The 9,283-nt window shown below is 36.8% G+C and overlaps 1 non-coding gene across 1 annotated transcript; it reads left to right on the plus strand.

Annotated features, from left to right (window-relative positions):
* Positions 1–1,833: 1,833 nt before the first annotated feature.
* Positions 1,834–1,961, plus strand: LOC117078663. Its single transcript, XR_004435099.1, has one exon. It is a non-coding gene; the product is annotated as a small nucleolar RNA SNORA40 (small nucleolar RNA).
* The last annotated feature ends 7,322 nt before the right edge of the window (positions 1,962–9,283 follow it).

A 9,283-nucleotide genomic window follows, 5' to 3' on the forward strand; every position in this document is an offset into this window, starting at 1 on the left:
AATAAGTTTTTAGGGAGCAGGTGGTGTTTGGTTAGAAGAATAAGTTCTTTAGTGATGATTTCTAATATTTTGGTGCACCCATCACCTGAGCAGTGTACACTGTGCCCAATGTGTAGCCTTTTATGTTTCTTCTTAAAATTGCAACCATTTTTATTTTAATGGGCCCTTAGGGCCACTCTTGAAGAAATTCCGTCAGATGTACAATTGATAACAAATTGCAAAAGCATTTTGAAGGTTGCATCTTGTCCTCACCTGGTTGGCACTGGCTGCATTTCACAGTGTCCATCTTTCCTTCCCACTTGTCTTAGATCCCAAATTGCAAGGTTATTTAGTGAATATGAAGCAACAAGGAAAAGAAATTGCAGCAGCTTGAGATTTATGCAGAGACTGTGTCATCCAGACTTTTGTTCCCTCTTCCAACTTCCCAAAAGTGATGGATTACTAGACAAAGATCCATAGGATTTATAAATCAGCTCAAACATAATAGTGATGTTTGGAACTGGTATCAAGTTTACTGGAGCTACTTCTTTCAATTTTAGAGCTTTATATAACCCTTTCTTGCATGCACTGTGATTGCCTTTATAGATGGATTAATAAATTACTCCTCGTATACAGAATACATGGGAGGCTGACTGTTTGCACAGCGTGGGACCAAGACCTGAGTGTTCAAATATCAGAAGACAGCTGGAACACAATCTGTGCAAAGGCAATCAGAGCCACCAGGTCTATTCAATACTAACTTCGAACATCTAGTGAGAATTGGGAAAATCTCATTGAGTTATACATTTATAAATTTAGTAACCTGACATCCTCCCCTCTTTTTCCCTCTCGTTCATATATTTTGATCTATAAGACTAGCTCACTAGAGCAATTTGTCTTTGATATACTGAGCTCCATTTCCAAAATATGATATATGATCAGACAAATTTTTCTTTGCAAGAATCATGTATATATGTCTCTTTTATAAGGAGGAAGAAATCTTGGTTTTGATATGGGGTTCTCTGCTGCCAACAATGGATAGCAGAGACTGAAAACAACAGTATTTAAATTAAGCTAACTTTTGTGTCTCTCTTTGTTTAAAATAATCTCTCCAAAACTATAGATGAGACAGTTGTATAGGTTTACATTGCTTGCTTTTATATTTTTAGTGGTTTCCGTTAGTGTATTAATTACTCAATGTGTGGAGGATAAATGATGTTGGAAACAATATTAATGCTTTCAGGTCTTCAGAAGACTATATACACCAAGGAAAAAGCTTCACAGTGATGCTTTTTATCCATGGGGAAGGCCCCAGAGTTTTAGATTACCACAGACCTGCCTTAGCGTTATTCTGGTGAGGGATGGTCAGTGGTTCATTCCCATGGTTCAGTGGCTCTTTGGCTTGGGCTTAACTGGCTACAGATAGAGCTTCTGGAGGGATCCAGGTTGTTGAGACATTGAATATAAATTTTTAATGAAGTTGTGGAAATTCTTATTAAATGGTAAATCACCAGATTAAGAAGTCAGGGGTAGATGGGAGTAGTTGTTTTTGCCAGAGAAAAAGCAAATCTAAAATCCATAAAAGTTACTCTTTACCTCTAAACTTCTCATATAATTATGATTACAGACCATCATCATTGAAAATTCTCTTTTGAAATTAGTTATCTAAAAGTCATGACCCAATAAGATACATGCACATGTTTCTGAGGAATACTGTCTTTTGAAGGGAGTTTTGTACTATAAATGTGTACTAACAGAGTTTAAAATAATACTATCAATGATAGACTGAATTAAGAAAATTTGGTACATATACACCATGGAATACTGTGCAGCCATAAAAAAGAAATAGATCACTGCACTTATGTATGTTTTTGTTTAACTTATGGACAAAGACTTATGGATAAGTACAAAAAATAAATCCTCTTTTGCAACCCAGAACTCATTGTACAATATGAGTTTTGATACATATAAGAAGGGATATTATTATACCTGAGACAGTTAATTGATGGGAGTATTGATAACCGTAAAGACTGGTTCCAGGCCGGGTGCAGTGGCTCAAGCCTGCAATCCCCACACCAAGGTGGGAGTATTGCTTGAAACCAGGAGTTCAAGACCAGCCTGTGCAAGAAAGCTTTTATCTTGAGAACATGATGTCTGGAATTAAAGGTATTCCACACATCTGTACTATTCTTGAGTGATCGCTTAGGAATGAATGTGATTTGAACTCATTCATGTTAAGAGAGGGTATCAAATTGAGAACCAGGCAGATCCCCCACCATCTACAGTAGAAAGGACCCTGAAGTAAATTGGTTGAAGAAATTAGGTCCCAAAGATTCTTGGTGAATTTTGAAGACTTCATCAGTATACCCATATTAAAAGGAGATGACAGAAGCCAAAGTAATTATGGGCTGACAGGACAACTGGATCAGTTTCATTAAAAAGGGCTAACTTGAAGATAAATCTTTTGACTCCAGCTCTTTAGAGTATCTAAAGTGACCTTGATGGACAGTGGAAGAAATCACAACATGGAATTCCTTGAATAAAAATTTATTGACTTAAAAAAAAAGAAATAGATCATGTCCTTTGCAGGGACATGGATGGAGCCAGAGGCCATTATCCTAAGCAAAGTGATTCAGGCACAGAAAAACAAATACTGTATGTTCTCACTTATAAGTGGGAGCTAAATAATGAGAACACATGAACACATAGACAGAGACAACATAAACTGGCCCTACCAGAGGGCAGAGGGTCAGAGAACGGAGAGGATCAGGAAAAATAAATAATGTGTACTAGGCTTAATACCTGGGTGATGAAATAATCGGCACAACAAACCCACATGACGCATGTTTACCTATGTAGCAAACCTGCATATGTACCCCTGAACTTAAAATAAAAAGTAAAAAAAGAAAAAAAAAAAAAAGACTTAGAGCTTTTAAAAACTTTTTATCGCTTTTCACTCACCAGTCTGATTTCTTTGGCTTCATCAAGATAAGGTGTTTCAGAGTCAAAGGACCAAAGATAAGCAAATGGAAAGTTTCCAAACACAGGATTACAAAGATTTTTTATGTGACTCTTCAAATAGAAGTGTGAGTGGGAAAATACCCTAAAGTTAAAGCTGATTAGCTGTTTGGGTCCCCTGGAGCTGATGCTTTTAGTTTGCCAGCCTTTCATGAATACCTTCAGATTGATTCATTCAACCATTTTCTCTGATTACACGTATTGTTACCGTGCAGTGTGTAAAACTATGAAAAAAGTTAAGGCATCTGTTTTGTTTGTGTGAATATATATAAATACATATATACTCACACCTCTTATCATTTCTGTGCTATAATAATTTACTTTTGTAATTTAACTCAGAACTTTTGCAAGTTTTTATATAATGTAGTTAATATAATGTGACATTTCAACTATATTAAAGTATGAATATTAAGGACTATATGCTATCTAAGTTCACATGGGCAAAAGCTCAGTGTATACTGAAACAAGTTGTACATGTCAGTCAAGGGTGGAATGAAAAACTATCAATGCTATATTAGGGAAAGCATTTGGAATTTTGTTTTCTTTTTTTTTCTTTTCTTTGATGATGGTTTGTACAAGCAGCCATTGAGTTTCTGTTGAACCTCATTGTTCTACAGCAGCCCTATGATCATTTAACTCTTCTGAGGTGTATTAATCCAATTATCTCACCTTGATGCATGTTATGTGTTTGGCAGAAATAATGCCACATATTATCTTTCATGTTTGCCCCATGACTGAATTGTGGAAACAGCTCACATTTCTTAGGCTCGACCTGTTGAGCTTATATAAGTTCAGTACAATTTATTTAATGCTTGAGTACAATACCTCTACATTTTATAGCAATTTATAGTTAAGTGTGACTTTTATCCCCTATCAGGATGCAATAAATATTTGCTTCTACTGACTTCTGCTGGGAAGTAATATCTAGGCATTTCATAAAATCAGCACGCTAATTTTGTCTGGAGGGCCATGTTTGTTAAAGCTTTTAATGCACTGTATATTGTAGTTCACTTTTCATCATTTATACCTATCCAGGGCTGGAAGGGACTTAAAAGGTCATATAGTCCTCATAGCAGCTACACCAGCCCTGTCCCTGACTTTAAGTAGCACCAGAAAGCCTTTCAAATTAGGAGGAATTGATCTGTTTTCTTAAAGATCTTCTTATAGGAGATTCCTGACACCCATCAGTCACTAATTTATGTAACTAGCAATTCTTACTTTTGGGGAATTCTTCTTTATGTTAAACAAGCTTGTTAAGTTGCTGTTAAGAGCAGCTTCTTTTAATCCACCCTTAGTAGGTATGGAAAATTGTTACTTTTCTGTGATAAACAAGATAAAAGCAAAAACCCTGAAAACAATTATGAAACCACCATTCTTAGCCTACTCTTCTCTGGACTGAAGAGTTTCAAATTTTCCCTAGACCTTATTTGAATGTTTTAGTCACATATGTCACTCTTTTCCAGATACTATTCAAACTTCTTATGCCATTAAAAAATTGTGTATTCCAACACTGGACACAGTATCCTAAGATTAATATATGGGTGCAAAGGAATCACATCTCAAAATCTCAATTCCCCAAAGCACTTTTACTCTTTGATGAACCTCAAACTTCTGAAATCAAATTATATAGAGAAAAAGGCAGTTTCTGCCACTAGTACTTGCTCTGTTCCTCCTCAATTTCTAGTGTGGATATGGGCCACTTTTTCCATTTTCATTTTAAATACTCCTTTAGAAAAGAATTTCTTCTACATATTTTCTTAATTTGTCTCATTTGGCACAATAGTGAAATCACTCTTCATTGTCTGCTAAGTCAGTCAATGAACAATAGTTTATTAAACTCCAAATTATGTGTATGGCACTGTGCTCACTGCATCCCTATGATGGCTTAAATAGTACGACCACCTCGTTGCTTGAGCTTGAATCCAGTCTTGGAAAATTTTGATGTAAGCCTGCTACTGGGATCCCCTGGCATTCTACAGATGTGAGAGTATGGACTCTGTTTCTCTGAATCTATATATGGAAGTAAAGGGTCATTCATTCACTGATTTATTCACCATTTATTCAAAAAATATTTTTTCAGCATGTGCTATGTTCTAGGCTCTATGTTCTGTGCTGGTATTCAATGGCAAACAAAAACACACACTAGACCTTCTCTCATGGAGCTTTCAGTATAGTAGGAGAAGACATTAGAGAATCATACAAGTGCATGTATGGTCACAAGAATAAAAATGCTGTAAAGGAGAGGTGTAAGTGTCATGAGAGCATGGGAACTGACCTGCCAGGGAGAGAGGGGAAAACTTTCCTGAGAAAAGAACACCTGAGTTGAGATGTAAAGGAAGAGCAATGGATTCTTACTAACCTCCATAATGTCACTATACTTGCCTCCAAAAGCGATTAGATTTGTTGGGAGAAGGATGGGGCTCAGGTAGGGAAGGGTAGAGACAAGATGGTAGTTGTATGGAATAATGCAGATTCCCTCCAGAAACTGGAGGATCAGAATGCAAGCAGCAGATATTTAGGCAAATTGCTGCTTAGCTTAAAAAGAGAAAAAACAGAAAAAAGTAAAAGTCACTTGCCTCAGGTTTTCAGGCTGGAGGGAAAAAGGAAGAAATTAAACCCTGGTACACAGGTGTGAAGACCATGACTCAAGTAGTATTGCCTGGCAGAGGATTTTGTGATGACTGCTTTTTCTTTCTTAATTGATAGTGTTGATAGGTGATGAAGCACTTTGGGGAATGTAGTTTTTTAATTTAACTTTTATTTTAAGTTCAGGGGTACATGTGCACATCTGCTATATAGGTGAACTTGTGTCATGGGGATTTGCTGTACAGATTATTTCATCACCCAGCTCTTACGCCTAGTAACGATTATTTTTCCTGATCCTCTCCCTCCTCCCACCACCCCTCCACCCTATGGTAGGCCCCAGTGTCTCTTCTTTCCCTCTATGTGTTCATGTGTTCTCATCATGTAGCTCTCACTTGTAAATGAGAAAATACGGTATTTGGTTTTCTGTTCCTGCATTAGTTAATGGCCTTCAGCTCCATCTCTGTTTCTATAAGAGACATGATTGCATTGTTTTCCATGGTTGTGTATTATTCCATGGTGTATACATATATTTTCCTTATTCAGTCTACCATTGATGGGCATTTAGGTTGATTTTCATGTCTTTGCTATTGTGAATAGGACTGCAATGAACATATGTGTGCATGTGTCTCTGTGATAGAATGACTTTTTAAAATAATAAAGTGATCCCATGGTTACTACTACATAGAATCCAATAGGATGGTAGATTTAAATGTGGGAGTTTAAAGCAAAATAATTCAGAATGAGTAAAATAATTATGGAGTGTTCCCTAGAATGTTACAACAGAGGGTTGAAGACGGTGATTAAACAGAACTAACTCAACACATTAAATACCTCATAGGGTTATTTTAAGGCATAAACATGTTGATGTATATAAAACCCATAGAAAATGCACAGCCAACAATAGACACACTATGAGTAGTATTGTTATGTGCCAGACATGATTCTAAGTCCTTTTGTATGTATATTCTCATTAAATTCTTAAACAATTGTACTCGGTTAGTATAATCCTCAATTTATAGATTAGGAAGCTGAGTCACAAAGAAGTTAAGTGACTTGTCTAAGATACACAACTGGCAAAGCTTGGTTTTGAACCTAAATAATTTGAATCAAGAACCCATACTCTTATATAGTATATTATATTTTATCCCTTATAAGTTTCATTCACATGTTTGTGTTCTATATAGTCTTGATTAGGATATATATGTGAAATTTATTTTTTCTATTTTTAGTAAGCATTGTTTTGTGAATAATTTTTATGATGCTACATTGTGGTCTTAATTGGTATTTTTAATTTATAAAAATAGTCCATTATGTTGATGTGCCCTAATTCATCTCCCTATTACATTATTATGAAGCTGTTAGGTTGTTTATAGAATTTTGCTTTTATAAATATCACTATTATGGGTAACTTTGTGATACAGCTTTTTCTTCCTTTGAAGATCAGTTCTGAGGAACTAAATTGCTGGGTTATATGGTATAAACACCTTGAAATATATAAGAAACTGAAACATACAAAACACATACACAAAATTAACAATCACCTATAATTAATCCTTTATTCTTTTGATTGTATATGAATTGAAAGCATTCTCTTTTCCTCACTTCTAGAACCATATCACACAGGAGACCACTGTCGGCAGTTCAGCATACATCCTTTTCAGGACACATGCACATTTTCACATCCAAAAGATATTTCCTCCCAGGTGACATCAATTATTAAAGAGTGCCTGTGAGTACATTCGTGACTCTATCTCAGAGGTGCTTAACACTGGTGGTACATCAAAATGACATATGGCATTTTAAAACATACATATACCTGGAGAGACTTTGCTAAATTTACTGAATAAAAATCTTTGGATAATAGGACTGAAGTATGTTTCTTAAATCCCATAAGTGATTCTGAGAGTATCCAATTGGTTGAGAACCAATTATTTAATGAATAATATTATCCAGCTCACATTTCTCTATCTTGTCCACAAATATATCATTAGTTCAATAGATATTAATTGAGCCAAATTATATATGAAAATCCTAGATACTAGGCCAATAGGAATGATACAAATGTACCCTACTCTTTAGAAGCTCATACTCTGTCAAAGAAAACCAAAATTTAATTGGATAAATTAAAATATAACTTGGTAAGAAATAAAAACAAAGTGTTTTGGGAATACAGAAACTGAATAATCACATATGACAAAATAAGTAAGACATAATTGAGGAACTAGCATTTATGCTGGGTCTTGAAGATATGAGTAGGAGTTTGTAAAAAGGATGTCTCAGGCAAGGAGAACAGCATCCAAAAGGTGCGGTGTTACGAACAAGGCTAGGCATATTTAGCAAATGTTGATAATTAAATATGACAGAAATGTAAAGTGAATACATTCTGAAAGGTGGACTGAGTGACAAATTGAAAGTGATAATTATGTAAATAAAAGTTGATGGCAGCTTGTGAAAGATTATCCATTGTGTTCCCAAGTAGGACAAGCAGGTGGGTATGTCCAGAGGACACTTGTATATAAAGATGTAGAACTCATGGAAGAAATTTGAGCTGTGAACATCCACATGTAGATGATAGTTGAAGGTATGGTAGTGGATGAAATCATCCAGAGAGACTGTGTAGTGAACTAAAGGCAGAATTTAAGGTAACACTAGCCTTTAAGGTGCCAAAAAGTGGTAAAATAAAAACAGAAGGAATGGTCAAAAGAGGAATCAGAGAATCCAGAGAGGATAATTTGCCATGAAAGTCAAGTAAGAAGAGCATTTTAGAAAGTTTTTTTTTTTTTTTTAATGTTTTTGCATTCAGACAGGGATGAATTGAACATCATTGTAAGCATAAGAAAATAGCCAGTGAGATGGCAGATATTGAAGATTTCACAATGTCTTCTGGAAATCCAGGTAAATTGTGTCTAAAGTGCATCTATGAGCTTCCAGCCTAATAACTCTATTTAAAAGGGAAATGAGGTGTAAAAATATGAAATAACAAAAAGACATAACTAGAGTGTTTTTTTTTTTTCCTGATCTTTGAAAGGGAAAGGACTTTTAAAGTATAAAGGCGGTGGGGGGGGGGTGCGGGCGGAGCAAGATGGCCGAATAGGAACAGCTCCAGTCTCCAACTCCCAGCGCGAGTGACACAGAAGACCAGTGATTTCTGCATTTTCAACTGAGGTACTGGGGTCATCTCACTAGGGAGTGCCAGACAATCGGTGCTGGTCAGCTGCTGCAGCCCGACCAGCCAGAGCTGAAGCAGGGAGGCATCGCCTCACCTGGGAAGTGCAAGGGGGAAGGGAATCCCTTTTCCTAGCCAGGGGAACTGAGACACACAACACCTGGAAAATCGGGTAACTCCCACCCCAATACTGTGCTTTAAGCAAGCGGGCACACCAGGAGATTATACCAACACCTCGCCATGAGGGTCCCACGGCCACGGAGCCTCCCTCATTGCTAGCACAGCAGTCTGCGATCTAACCGCAAGGCAGCAGCGAGGCTGGGGGAGGGGTGCCTGCCATTGCTGAGGCTTAAGTAGGTAAAGCCGCTGGGAAGCTCGAACTGGGTGGAGCTCACAGCAGCTCAAGGAAACCTGCCTGTCTCTGTAGACTCCACCTCTGGGGACAGGGCACAGCTAAACACCAACACAAAAAAAGCAGCAGAAACCTGTGCAGACGCAAACGACTCTGACAGCTTTGAAGAGAGCAGTGGATCT

Source organism: Trachypithecus francoisi, unplaced genomic scaffold (genome assembly GCF_009764315.1).
Source record: "Trachypithecus francoisi isolate TF-2019V2 unplaced genomic scaffold, Tfra_2.0 Lachesis_group6, whole genome shotgun sequence".
In the NCBI taxonomy this organism is placed as follows: Eukaryota; Metazoa; Chordata; class Mammalia; order Primates; family Cercopithecidae; genus Trachypithecus; species Trachypithecus francoisi.